This window comes from Loxodonta africana, chromosome X (assembly GCF_030014295.1).
Source record: "Loxodonta africana isolate mLoxAfr1 chromosome X, mLoxAfr1.hap2, whole genome shotgun sequence".
In the NCBI taxonomy this organism is placed as follows: domain Eukaryota; kingdom Metazoa; phylum Chordata; class Mammalia; order Proboscidea; family Elephantidae; genus Loxodonta; species Loxodonta africana.
The window spans coordinates 26,715,873-26,729,705 of NC_087369.1; positions in this window are offsets into that span (position 1 = coordinate 26,715,873).

Consider the following 13,833-nt stretch of genomic DNA (forward strand, 5'->3'; position numbering starts at 1 on the left):
TTTTTTTTTTTTAATAATTTTTATTGTGCTTTAAGTGAAAGTTTACAAATCAAGTTAGTCTCTCACATATAAACTTATATACACCTTACTACATACTGCCATTTACTCTCCCCATAATGAGTCAGCCTGCTCCCTCCTACCAGTCTCTCCTTTCGTGACCATTTTGCCAGCTTCTAATCCCTTCTACCCTCCCATCTCCCCTCCAGACAGGAGATGCCAACATAGTCTCAAGTGTCCACCTGATACAAGTAGCTCACTCTTCATCAGCATCTCTCTCCAACCCATTGTCCAGTTGATGTATTGCTTTTTGATGAAGGTATCAAGGTTAGTCAATAGCGAGAAACTGTCTTTTACAAAAATGATGCAAGAACAATTGGGTATCTGTAAGCAAAAAAAATGAATCTTGACTCTTATCTCACACCATATACAAAAATTAACTTGAGTTGGAACATAGACTTAAATGTAAGAGATCCAAAAAAATCCAAAAACCATAAAGCTTCTAGAATAAGACATAGGAGAAAATCTTTGTAACTTTGGGTTAGGCAGAAATTTCTTAGATATGTATCAAAAAGCACGAACCATAAAAGAAAATTTGGATAAATTGAATTACATCAAAAAGAAAAACTTTTTGCTCTTCAAAACATACAGTTAAGACTGCTCTGACTGGCATCACAACAGAGGGTCCTGGATAGAGTGGGAGAAAAGTTATAGAACAAAAAATTGAATACACAAAAAAGACCAGAGACTGGAGAACCCTTGAGACTATGGCCCTAAGACACCCTTCTGAAGTGAAACTGAAACCATTCCTGGAGACCACCTTTCAGTCAAACCATAGACAGGTCCATAAAATCAACAACACCTCAGAGGAATGGGCTCCTTAGAACACTCAATTTTGTGACATCGAAAAGGCAACATTTGTCCGAGATCAAAAATGAGAAGGCAGGAAGGGGTAGAAAATCAGGACGAAAGGAAACAGGGAAACTAGGAAAAAAATGGGGTGAGTGCTGACACATTGTGGGGAATGAAACCAATGTCGGGAACACTTTATGTACAAGCTATCGAACAGGAAGCTCCTTATAACAAGAAGAAACAGGGCAAACTGAAAATCAACAACTTTTCTTAGATCCATCAAAGAACCGAGGATACAGGGCAAATTGCTCTCTCCAAAACTGGAGAGACAGGTGCATCCTGAGGATAACAGCCAAGATCTGCTTATGGGAGCAGGAACTGGGTGGTAATTTTGATGAATTGCTAGAGACTGAGTGTGGACTAGCAAGAGAGTAAGAAACTCTTGGGGGCTGTAACCACAGGGGAGCTCCATACTTTTGTGGGCTTTCCCTCCAGGAGCCCCATCAGGTTATCATGGTGAGGATCTGAGAAAGATCCCCTGGAGGCTCTGGCAGGGGAAGAGGAAGGGTAACCATTGGGAAAACCTCTGAGAATCTTCTCTATAACAAAGGCTTACTATCCAGAGATTAAGACTTTGTCAGAGAGCAGTACTGAAACATTTTATCAGCTAAAGGAAAGGAGTTCCAGCTTTCTCTATCTTTGCTTTCTCAGCTAAGGCAGGGAGGGGGTGGTGGTGGTGTGTGGGAATCATAGTCAACAAGAGATTAGGCTTCAAAGATAAAGATTGGAATCACTGCAGTCAAGGCAGGAAGTAGGGGACAATATCAAAAGGCGTATTATACATGTAACTGGAATATCGGTTGGAGAAGAAAGAAAACAGGTCAGAAGAAATACGTGAAGTAATAATGGCTGAGAAATTTCCAAATAATAAGTTACTAGAAAAAAAAATTTTTTTAATATATCAGACATAAAACTCATAGTGACCCTGTGTACAACAGAACTGCCCTGTCCCATGCCATCCTCACAATTGTTGCTATGTTTGAGCCCATTTTTGCAGCCACTGTTTCAATCCATCTCGCTGAGGGTCTTCCTCTTTTTCACTGACTCTCTACCCAGCATGATGTCCTGCTCTAGGGACTGGTCCCTCCTGATAACATGTCCAAAGTACGAGAGATGAAGTCTTGCCATCCTGGCTTCCAAGGAACATTCTGGCTGTACTTTTTCCAAGACAGATTTGTTCTTCTGGCAGTCCACAGTATAGTCAATGTTCTTCGCCAACACCATAATTCAGTTCTTCTTTGGTCTTCCGTATTCTTTGTCCAGCTTTCACATGCATATGAAGCAATTGAAAATACCATGGCTTAGGTCAGGTGAACCTAAATCCTCAAAGTGATATCTTTGCTTTTCAACACTTTAAAGTCTTTTGCAGCGGATTTGCCTATATGTCGTTTTATTTTTTCACTGCTGGTTCCATGGGCGTTGATTGTGGACCCAAGTAAAATGAAATCCTTGGTAACTTCAATATTTTCTCTGTTTATCGTGATGTTGCTTATGGGTCCAGTTGTGAGGATTTTTGTTTTCTTTATGTTGAAGTGTAATCCATACTGAAGGCTGTGGTCTTTGATCTTCATCAGTAGTAAGTGCTTCAAGTCCTCTTCGCTTTCAGCAAGCAAGGTTGTGTCATCTGCATATTGCAGGTTGTTAATGAGTCTTCCTCCAGTCCTGATGCTGCATTCTTCATATAGTCCAGCTTCTTGGATTATTTGCTCAGCATACAGATTGAATACGTATGGTGAAAGGATACAACCCTGACACACGCCTTTCCTGATTTTAAACCACGTAGTATTCCCTCTTTTTAGTATTCCCTCATTCTGTTTGAATGGCTGCCTCTTGTTCTATGTAAAGGTTCCTCGTGAGTACAATTAAGTGTTCTGGAATTTCCATTCTTCGCAATGTTATGTATAATTTGTTATGATCCACATAGTCGAAAGCCTTTGCATAGTCAATAAAACACAGGTAAACATCTTTCTAGTACTCTGTTTTCAGCCAAGATCCTTCTGACATCAGCAATGATATCCTGCATTCCACATCCTCTTCCGAATCTGGCTTGGATTTCTGGCAGTTCCCTGTCTATGTACTGCTGCAACCATTTTTGAATGATCTTCAGCAAAATCGTACTTGCATGTGATATTAATATATTGTTCTATAATTTCTGCATTCTGCTGAATCTCCTTTCTTTGGAATGAGCACAAATATGGATCTTTTCCAGTTAATTGGCCAGGTAGCTGTCTTCCAAATTTCTTAGTATAGACGAGTGAGCATTTCCAGCATTGTATCCGTTTGTTGAAACATCTCAATTGGTATTCTGTCGATTCCTAGAGCCTTGTTTTTTGCCAATGCCTTCAGTGCAGCTTGGACTTCTTCCTTCAGTACCATCGTTTTTTGATCATATGCGACCTCCTGAAACGGTTGAACGTCAACCAATTCTTTTTGGTACAGTGACTCTGTGTATTCCTTCCATCTTCGTATGATGCTTCCTGCGTCATTTAATATTTTCCCCGTAGAATACTTCAATATTGCAATTCGAGGTTTGAATTTTTTCTTTCAGCTTGAGAAATGCCCAGCGACTAGAGGGAGGAATCTGCAATACTCTGTTATAAGAAGTGCAAATTAAAACTTACAAAGAGATACTAATACACACCCACTGGAATGAAAATTAAAATACAAGTGCATAGTACCGTGAGGATGCAAAACAACTGGATTTTTCATACATTGCTGGTGAGAATGTAAAATGGTACAATACAGCCAATTTGAAAAACAGTTTGGCCATTTATTTCAAAGTTAAACATTCACTTACCATATGGCTGAGCAATTCCACTCCTAAGTATTTACCCAAGGGAAATGAAAACGTGTCTAGACAAAGACCTGTACACAAATGGGGTACATCCATACAATGGAATACTATTCAGCAATAAAATGGAATCAGCAACATGTATGAATCTCAGATGTATTATGCTACGTGAAACAAGCCAGACAGGAAAGACTACATACTCTATCATTTCATGTATATAACATTCTAGAAAAGGTCATACTATAGGGACAAAAGACATCACCTTTTGCTGGGCACTGGGGTTGGAATTGATGGTAATGAGGCACAAAGAAACTTTTTCATATGTTTGTTCTTTATCATGATTGTCATGGTGGCAACACGACTATATGTTTGTCAAAACTCCTCGAACTACATACTTAAAAAGGTTACATTTTAGAAAATTCATTCTTAGAATTTCTTTTCTACTCACTGAAAACAGACAAATTGCTCATTACAAACATACCCATAATTACTTGGGGATGGGAGTAGGGCAGATCAAGTAAAGTTTAAATTGTGTGATACTATGCCACAGGCATTTTACAATCTGGACCGATCAATTTCCAATTTAATTAATGTTTATTGAGTGCCTACTATGTGCTAGATACTCTCACATACTTACCTTATTTAACGTACATAACAATGTGGATGGAGACTATTCCAATTTCTAACCATGTAAAAGGAATTTGCTGTGATCTTGCCTATCTCTGAATCTACATTTTTGTCAGCAATCAAAATAGGGATCCCATTATTTTTTTCATGTAAGCATTCCAGGGAGAGGAGCTGAACAAGTGTGAAACAATCAGAAAGGGGAATGGACAGCATTAGTTGATCATATTTACTGTCACTTTTCACAATATGTTTGGAATCTATCTAGTCTGCTCTGATGCCACCACCACCAGTCCAGCCCCAACCATTGTTGTCACTCTCCCGGACTGTGCGGTAGCCCCCTGGCTGGTTGCTGCCCCACCTGTCTGAGTTTCCTTCTCCACACTGTAGCCAAGGTCACCTCTTTAAACAGAAACCAGATCTCAACATTCCCTGGTTCAAACCCTCCTATGGCTTCCATTACACTAACAACAACATCATCCTGGCTCCCTGTGGTGGCCCACTGGGCTCACTGTCATATTTTGACCAATTGTTTCAATTGGTCCCCAGATTTGGAGTAGGAAGAGAGTCTGGTGGGGTGAGGGATAGAAAGCAATGTCAAGTATTGGTTCCGAACAATAAACACATTAAAAAATAAACTGAACTGAAATATAACAAATCAGCCAAATTTAACCAAATTTTGGTTGGTGTTCATAGAGGGTGTCTACAAAATAGGTTCACAAAGCACTTTGAGTTTCTCAGACAAAGCCATATAAAATTGTACCCTGTTAAGTGAAAAAAAGAAATGAAAAAAAAAATCAAATTTATAAAACAAAAATTAGGCATGGTTAATCCAAGTTCCCCTGTAGTGCAAACGGTTATGCACTCAGCTACTTACCGAAAGGTTGGTGGTTTGAATCTACCCAGAGTCCACCTCAGAAGACAGACCTGGCGATCTATTTCTGAAAGATCACAGTCATTGAAAACTTGTTGGAGCACAGTTCTAGTCTGAAGCACATGGGGCCGCCATGAATTAGAATAGACTTGATGGCAACTGGTTTGGTATTTGGAGCCCTGGGGGCGCAGTGATTAAGAACTACGGCTGGCTGCTAACCAAAAGGTCAATAGTTCGAATCCACCAGCTGCTTCTTGGAAACACTTTGGGGCAGTTGTGCTCTGTCCTATAGGGTAGCAATGAGTCAGTATTGACTCAATGACAACGGGTTTGGTTTTGGTTTTTTATTGGTTTGGTATTTATGAAATAAAAGCCTTTTGCACTTTACAAAAGGAATATAGAATTAATTCTAAAAGTTATCTGACTACATGCAAAATATAATTATTTGTGTAATAAAAACATGCTTCACTTTACAAAAGAAATACAGAGTTCTTTATAAAAACAAAGAGTTCTTTGCTGAGTAAAAAAAGCCATCTGAAAACGTTATGTACCATATGATTTTATTTATATAACATTCTTGAAATGACAAAATTATAAAATGGAGAACAGATTAGTGGTTGCTAGGGGCTAAGGACAGTTGGGGTCGGGGGGTAGAGGAAGACTATAAAAACAAAACATGAAAAATCCTTATGGTGATGGAAATGTCCATGTGTCTTCGTTATATCAATGTCAATATCCTGGTTGTGATAACATACTATAGCTTTGCCAGATGCTACCATTGGGGGAAACTGGGTAAAGGATATGTGGGAATCTCTGTATTATTTCTTTCAACTACATGTGAATTTACAATTATCTCAAAATAAAAGTTTAATTAAAAAAGAAACAAAGAGGAAGTCATCCAGTGTAGTTAACCATTGATTATTTATGTCAATAGAGGGAAATGAAAGTCAAGATCAATCAAGATACAATTTTTGTTTTGAATGTAAAGTTAACACATCTGGCTCTGGACGGCATCAGATTTATACACACATACAAACTTTTCAGCAGACTTACCCTGCTAATGATGTCTGGCCTAGGGGATACCCATTCCCCTCCCACCTTTTTTTAACACCCACATGTTTCCAGGAAGAATTTTTTTTAAAGCAGATGATAATAAAACAAACTCTTGACTGTGGCTCAATTGTTAATGACTGTTTGAACAAGTTTGTTTCACTGGTGGGAATTATCCAATGAATAGTTAAAGACTGAAGGAAATGAAATAAAAAAAATAAGGGTTGACTTTCGCTACAGTTGGAGGGTAATATAACCAAACGACAAGGGGTGACTTCTTGAACTAAAATAATTCTTCATTCCCTAAACCCAAGCCACCGAGGTGAGGAGTCAGACTGTGATTTCTATTGGTGACAGATCCTTAACAACGGAGGCAGGATCTTTCACATTTTTACTGATAAAGCTAGTGTTGGTCTTGCGTGAAAGTCTATTAAGTAACCTGGATATCATTCAATTCATAGGAAGCCATGACACTAAATGCTATAAACTACTAAAGAGTAAAAGTCTTTAGAACAGGTGGGAGATGAGCCCCTCCTTCCTCATGGGAAGAGGTGTGTCTAGCCATAGGTGACCACGTATAGTTTGACTGAACATTTATGTTCAGGTTCCCATCATGCTGATGACTCTAAAAGTTTACCAATGCCTCGTCTAGACCACTTGTTCTCAACCTAGGCTGAACATTGGAATCTCACCCTCAGAAATTCTGATGTGGTAGGTCTGGAAACCCTGGTGGCATACTGGTTAAAAAGCTATGGCTGCTAGCCAAAAGGTTGGCAGTTCGAGGCCACCAGGCGCTCCTTGGTAAACCCTCTGGAGCAGTTCTACTCTGTCCACTAGGGTTGCTATGAGTAGGAATTGACTCGACAGCAACGGGTTTGGTTTTTTTCTTTTCTTTTCTTTTTTGGTTTGGGGAGCTACTAGGCATTGGGAGTTTGAAAAACTGCTCAGATGTTTCTAATTTGCAGCCGAGATTGGGAACCACTGCTCTAAATTTTATAGATAGGATACTGTTGTTGTCAGGTGCCATCGACTCCATTTTCACTCTTAGTGACCCCATGTAACAGAATGGAACTGCCCCGTAGGGTTTTCTTGGCTGTAATCTTTACGGAATCAGAACGCCAGGTCTTTCTCCCATGGAGCCACTTTTGGGTTCGAACTGCCAACCTTTTAGTTAGTAGCCTAGTGCTTAACCATTGTGCCACCAGAGCTCCTTTATAGAACACTAAACCAAAAAAACCAAACCCATTGCCATTGAGTCCGAATCATGCTGACCCTATAGGACAGAGCAGAGCCTGCCTCATAGGGTTTCCTAGGTTGTAATCTTTACAGGAGCAGATTGCCACATCTTTCTCCCTTGGAGTGGCAGTTGGGTTCCAACCACTGACCTTTCCATTAGTAGCTGAGTGCTTTAACCACTGTGCCACCAGGGCTCCTCCTTATAGGACACTAACCAAAACCTGTTGCCATCAAGTCAATTCCGACTCATAGTGACCCTATAGGGCAAAACAGAGCTGCCCCATAGGGTTTCCAGGGAGCTGCTCATGGATTCAAACTGCCGACCTTTTGGTTAGCAGCCGTAGCTCTTAACCACTACACCTCCAGGGCTCCTATAGTGCACTTAACCACAACGTCACCAGGGTTTCCATAGTACACTAGCCAGATGTAAATTAAGAAACCCTCATGCTGCTTCCGCTGCTAAAATTCACTAGTGACCTACTATATGAGCAACATTCTAACTCATATTTCTTTCTTAACTTTCCTCCAGCATCTTTAATAATTCTCCAATGAGTTGTAGCTTTCCATTCCCAAGCGTTAGTTCATGCTGTTGTTGTAGCAGGTTCTCAAGCATTTAGTACAACTATTTGTCTTTAGGGCAAGTTTTATTCACAATGACACTGCATGTTTATGCTGCCAGCCAGGGCTCAGTTATCACAAAGGGTTTGTCCACAGATCAATAATTGATTTTGAATAGCTTGAAGGCAGGAATCTAACATTGCTGCCTAGGAGGGTAGGACCAAGAGCGTTATGCTCTGGTGGGTTTGAGGAAGGAATACAGATGAGTTGACCTGGATGGCTAAAATTAATTTTACATAAAAGTGGAACTCAACGATCCTTAATTCTGATTCAAAGTACTTGGATTGATGCACACCCTCTAGGTAAGATATGTCTACAGATATCTCCGTTATTATTGTTTCAGTTAATTAATTCACTTTCATGATTATCCTAAGAAAATAGAATTTTCTGTCTTGAAGGCATGAGGGCTGGTGTTGGAGTTCGGATTCAAGTCATTCAAGAACATAGCCTCAGTGTTTCATACTCTAGTCTCCAAGATTAAACCCAACAGGGCATGATATATGGCAATGCATCTATCCGGAAAGCTCACATTTCTCTCGCTATTGATTTTTCTGGAATCAGAAAATAGCTGAATTATTACTAACAGATAGGAAATGGAGTGATTATGAAATGGAATGAATAATGGCTAATTCTAGTTTGTCTCCCCCTCCTCCCCCAGTTTAATAGATCATGGTAGCTTGTTAATTTTAATTTTATTGGTTGCTATTGTTAGGTGCCGTTGAGTCCGTTCTGACTCATAGTGACCCTATGTACAACAGAATAGAACACTGCCTGGTCCTGCACCATCCACACAATCATTGCCATGTTTGAGCCCATTGTTGCAGCCACTGTGTCAATCCATCTCCTTGAGGGTCTTCTCTTTTTCACTGACCTTCTACTTTACCAAGCCTGATGTCCTTTTCCAGGGACCGACCCCTCCTGATAACATATCCAAGTACAGGAGACGAAGTCTTGCCATCCTGGCTTCTAAGGAGCATTCTGGCTGTAGTTCTTCCAAGACAGATCTGTTTGTTCTTCTGGCAGTTCATGGTATATTCAATATTCTTTGCCAACACCATAATTCAAAAGCATCAATTCTTCTTCGGTCTTCCTTACTCATGGTCCAGCTTATCCATGCATACGAGGTGATCGAAAATACCGTGGCTTGGGTCAGGCGCACCTTAGTCCTCAAAGTGACATCTTTGCTTTTGAACACTTTAAAGAGGTCTTTTGATAGGAAGACTCAACACTGTAAAAATGTCTATTCCGCCCAAAGTGATCTACAGGTTCAATGCAATCCCGATCCAAATACCAGTGACATTTTTTAATGAGATGGAGAAACAAATCACCAACTTCATATGGAAGGGAAAGAGGCCCTGGATAAGTAAGGCATTACTGAAAAAGAAGAACGAAGTGGGAGGCCTCACACTACCTGATTTTAGAACGTATTACATCACCACAGTAGTCAAAACAGCCTGCTACTGGTACAAAAACAGATATATAGACCAACGGAACAGAATTGAGAATCCAGACATAAATCCATCCACATATGAGTAGCTGATATTTGACAAAGGCCCAAAGTCTGTTAAATGGGGAAAAGACAGTCTCTTTAGCAAATGGTGCTGGCGTAACTGGATATCCATCTGCAAAAAAATGAAACAAGACCCATACTTCATGCCAGGCACAAAAACCAACTCAAAGTGGATCAAAGACCTAAGTATAAAATCTAAAATGATAAGGATCATGGAAGAAAAAATAAGGACAACGCTAGGAGCCCTAATACACGGCATAAACAGTATACAAAACATTACAAACATTGTACAAACACCAGAAGAGAAATTAGATAACTGGGAACTCCTGAAAGTCAAACACACATGGTCATCCAAAGACTTCACCAAAAGAGAAAAAAGATTACCTAAAGATTGGGAAAAAGTTTTTAGCTATGATATTTCTGATCAGTGTCTGATCTCTAAAATCTACATGATACTGCAAAAACTCAACAAAAAAAGACAAATAACCCGATTAAAAAATGAGCAAAGGATATGAAGGGGCACTTTACCAAAGAGGACATTCAGGCTGCTAACAGATACATAAGGAAATGCTCATGATCATTAGCCATTAGAGAAGTGCAAACCAAAACTACAATGAGATTCCATCTCACCCCAACCAGACTGGCATTAATCCAAAAAATACAAAATAATAAATGTTGGAGAGGTTGTGGAGAGACTGGAACACTTATACACTGCTGGTGGGAATGGAAAATGGCACAGCCATTTTGGAAATCAATTTGATGCTTCCTTAAAAAGCTAGAAATAGAACTACCATATGACCCAGCAATTCCACTCCTTGGAATACACCCTAAAGAAATAAGAGCCTTCACATGAACAGATATATGCACACCCATGTTCACTGAAGCAGTGTTTCAATGGCAAAAAGTTGGAAGCAGCCAAGGTGCCCATCAATGGATGAATGGATAAATAAATTATGGTATATTTACACAACGGAATACCATGCAACAATTAAGAACAACGATGAATCTGTGAAACATTTCATAACATGGAGGAACCTGGAGGGCATTATGCTGAGTGAAATTAGTCAATTGCAAAAGGACAGTCCAGGTTGTATGAGACCACTATTATAAGAACTCCAGATAAAGTTTAAACACAGAAGAAAATATTCTTTGATGCTTACGAAGGTGGGGAGGGGGAGAGAGGGATATTCACTAACTAGATCATAGACAAAAATTTTTTTAGGTCAAGGGAAGGGCAACACGTAACACAGGGATGGTCAGTACAACTGGACTAAACCAAAAGCAAAGAAAATTCCTCAATACAACCAAAAGCTTCGAAGGCCAGAGTAACAGGGATGGGGATCTGGGGACCATGGTTTCAGGGGACATCTAGGTCAATTGGCATTACAAAATGTATTAAGAAAACGGTCTGCATTCCACTTTGGTGAGAGGCATCTGGGGTCTCAAAAGCTAGCAAGCCACCATCTAAGATGCATCAATTGGTCTTGACCCACCTGGAGGAAAGGAGAATGAAAAATACCAAAGACACAAGGTAAATATGAGCCCAAGAGACAGAAAGGGCCACATAAACCAGAGACTCCAACAGCCTGAGACCTGAAGAACTAGATGGCACCCAGCTACCACCTATGACTGCCCTGACAGGGAACACAACAGTGAATCCCTGATGGAGCAGGAGAACAGTGGAATGCGGGTCTTAAATTCTGGTAAAAAGACCAGGCTTAATGGTCTGACTGAGACCAGACAGACCCTAACACTCATGGTCCCCGGACCCTTTGATAGCCCAAGATTGGAATCATTGTTGAAACCAACTCTACAGACAGGGACTGGCCTGGATTATAAGATATACAATGATGCTGGTGAGGAGTGAACTTCGTGGCTCAAGAAGACACATGAGACTATGTAGGTGAGTCCTGTCAGGTGGTGAGATGAGAAGGGAGAGGGGGACAGGAGCTGGTTGAGTGGACACAGGCAATCCAGGGTAGAGAGGAGAAATGTGCTGTCTCAGTAGGGGGAGAGCAGGTGGAAGTGCACGGTGTGGGGGGTATGGCTTTTTGTATGAGAGACTGACTCGATTTGTAAACTTTCACCTAAAATACAATAAATAAATTAAAACAACCATAACAATACAAGATGGAATGTAATTCTTTTTAGAAGATAGATATAGTGACTATAATACTGTCCTTGTATTTTCATTTCATGATATTGAAATAAAAAGAATCTTATGAAAAAATAAAATAAAGAGGTCTTTTGCAGCAGATTTGCCCAGTGCAATGCATTGTTTGATTTCTTGGCTGCTGCTTCCATGGTCGTTGATTATTAATGGATGTTTGCATCTGTTTCTTCTCATTTTGAGTCGTGCCACATCAGCCAGTTAAGATTCTGAAAGCTTTACTCCACGTCATTAAGGTGATCTCACTTTGAGGGGGCAGCTCTTCCCCAGTCATATTTTGGGTGCCTTCTAAGCTGAGTGGCTCATCTTCCGGCACTATACCAGACAATGTTCCGCTTCTATTCACAAGGTTTTCACAGGTCAATTTTTTTAGAAGTAGATCACCAGGTCCTTCTTCCTAGTCTGTTTTAGTCTGGAAGCTTAGCTGAAACCTGTCCACCGTGGGTGACTCTGCTTGAAATATTGGTGGCATAGTTTCCAGCATCACAGAGCCACCACAGTATGACAAACTGCCAGACTAGTGGAGGAGCTTATTATTATTATTATTTACTGTGTTGTAATTCAGTGTCCATTTAACAGATCTAGAAAACTGCATGATTATTTTTCCTGAAATGTATTAAGGAACCAAAATGTTAAATTCTCTTCTCTTCACTTGCATTTTAATTTATTTAATGAATAAATAGCGTGAGGGACAAGACAGGGATGTCTTGAAGGTCAAGCCTCATAGGGAGGCTTCCTAGTTAGGGAGGACGTGTCTGTGGGATTGCGTCTGGGAGTGCCAAGTGCTAGGTTGTTGCAAGGAAGGCTTCTCAGGGTCACCCTTCTTGGTCTCCATTGTCCTGAGTCTTGTCCTTAGGATTGTGTGTACTAACTGGATTTCCTTAGAACACCTAGAGATGGCCTCTTGGGGACAGGCTTACTTTATTTAAACCCAGAAGAGACATATCTTCTAAGTAGAATCAACACCCGTTAATTGATAGTGAGGGCCCTCATTTTCCAAGTGCTGGAACGCTGTTATCCTCTGTGCAGCATTTTTGTCTCCTAGTATTTAAGTATCTGAAATGTTAACCAGGAGATTGTTTGGTGAGTATGGAATGAGAATGAAACAAAGAAATATAATGGTATGTCAGTCAGGGATATTAGTTATAAGCAGAAGAAACTGACTCTGGCTGATTTAAGCAAAAAAAAAAAAAAAAAAGGTTATTAGAGGACATTGGGTAGCTCACAGAATCTCTAAGAAGCCAAGAGAACCAGGCTGTGAAAATGCGCAGGCACAAACGGAGATCCTGAAGCCAAAAAAAAAAAAAAAAAAAAGCACTGGTAAAATCGTGTCTCTGCACAGTGCGGTAAAAGACATCCCAGCCATTGATGCCACTGCAGGTGGCCTGGATGCTGGCCTTTGCCAGTGGTTCTGAAGCCACTGTTGCCCAGCAGGAAGTGGGAAACTGCTGTCACTGCCATGAAGAATGCTCCCATGTTCCTGTTTTATGGTGACTGTAGCTCCAAATTCAAAATCTCTTGTGGAATTAGCCAGGCCTAAAATGTGTTCATGCTTTAGCCAGCAGAGTTGCCGAGAAAAAAAGCATTTTCTGCTTCTAAAGTGGTAGATGGGTCTGCCTCCTCCACAACGCAAGGTGGAAAATTCTCCAAACACAGAAATGGAATGTCAGATATTGGGCAGCCATAATAATGGCAAATATCTACTACAAATTATTTAAGGGGTTATTTGAGCTCAACATCAGAAAAACCCAATGGGTATGTGTATATATACATATATCTGTGTTTATTTATTTTGGGACCATATTTTTTATCTAAGTAGTGACTTGTTTGCTTCTCCCCCGCCCGCCCCCAGTCTTTCTCTCCCTTGGGCAATGTTAGATCCATTTGGGCAAGTTTTATCTCTTTGCTCCCTGATTTTTTCGGTGTCATCCATTCTTGCTTCGGAAGTGATGTGGAGTCCATAATTACACCAAAATGTCTCTCTTGTTGTATGTTGAGTCAATTAGTCCCAGCCCTGGAGTCATTGCTATTAAGCAAAGGATTCATCCAAA